We start from the raw sequence: 1,472 nt of genomic DNA on the forward strand, positions 1-1,472 counted from the left end.
TCACTATTTATAGGGTATATCCTGCTCACTATTTATAGGGTATACCCCCGCTCATTATATATTGGACATTACCCGCTCACTATATATAGGATATACCCTACTCACTATACAGTATATATATGAAGTACCCTGATCACTATATATGGGATATACCCCGCTCATATATACAGGGGGGTAACCCATAGTCTCTGTATGCGGCCTCCCGGCTTAGTTACAATATGACAATATTCATTGTCAGGTTATTTGTGTTGTCAGTGAAGAAGCCGGGACATTTTGTATCCTCTGCTGATATCTTTATTAAACTTCATGGGGGAAACATGAGATCTAATGACCCCCCTCTGGTCATGTGCTGCTCCACAAATAGAGTGAGGCTGGACCATAGAGACATGCGCCTGTGCTGGTCATCGGAGATCACTGACCGGTCCCTGTGCTATATTATACACGTATGTATCCTGTACGTGTATGTGTTGTATATGATATATGATTCTTCTACATGTATACCTCACAACTTTTGTTGCCTAGGCCCCCCATCTTCTCTAGGGCCCCTAGAGTGGTAGGGGTGCAACAATCTAAAACTCTGTGTAATTAGGGCAACATTTTGTATATATTCTAATTGATTCTGATCTACAAAACTCACAGATAATGAAGTGTGACACTGGATATCATGGATTAACCCTTCACAACCTTCTGGACAGGCAGCACACAGCTGTGACAGTGAGCGGTGTGACAGTGAGCGGTGTGACAGTGAGCGGTGTGAAAGTGAGCTCTCTGGGTCTGTATATGTACAGTATTGTGCTAGGAGATATAACAGAGGGAGGGGGACATTCCTGTATAATGCGGTGCTTGCAGGAAGTGTAGAGCAGCATGTGAGGGGTTAATGGCGGTATGAATTCCTCTGGGTGCACTAATCAGAGTCCTTCAGAAACATCGGTCACACTTTCAAAACTATAAATGTTATAGAGTGACGTGAGAGGAGACAATTCCAGAACCGCTGACTGCAGGGAAATAATTAACTTTGGTGTCTGCCAGCAGCTTCTCCACCCTGAACAGGCCAGAACAACACCCCGCCATGTATGGTGGAGCAGCCTCACCGCCTCTCTCCGTCCCACACAACAACAGCAAAATGTTTTCACTTTCTCTTTAATTGCAGGCAGGGAGTGGGGAAAGAAGAGAAGGACGGGGATGTCTGTGTGTAAAGGATGAGCCCTAAACGCACTGAACATCACCAGGAAGAACACCGCCAGTATGACACAGAACTGGTTCTACCGCAATCCGGAGTGCCAGAGAGGAGAGAAGTGACACAGGAGAGGTGATAACACACAAATAACACTGACACTGCTGACAACACACCGATAACACTGACACTGCTGGGCTTATACCACACATATAGTACTGACACTGCTGGGCTGGCAACACACCGATAACACTGACACTGCTGAGGTGACAACACACAGGTAGCACTGACACTGCTG

General features: G+C 45.9%; 1 protein-coding gene across 1 annotated transcript in view; it reads left to right on the forward strand.

Annotated features, from left to right (window-relative positions):
- Window positions 1-1,472, forward strand: part of PIK3C2G (phosphatidylinositol-4-phosphate 3-kinase catalytic subunit type 2 gamma) — a gene marked incomplete in the record, with an annotated part of 45,580 nt that overhangs the window by 3,703 nt on the left and 40,405 nt on the right. The window contains 1 exon segment of the mRNA XM_072399878.1: window positions 1,151-1,309.

This window comes from Pyxicephalus adspersus, chromosome 2 (assembly GCF_032062135.1).
Source record: "Pyxicephalus adspersus chromosome 2, UCB_Pads_2.0, whole genome shotgun sequence".
NCBI classification, from domain to species: Eukaryota; Metazoa; Chordata; class Amphibia; order Anura; family Pyxicephalidae; genus Pyxicephalus; species Pyxicephalus adspersus.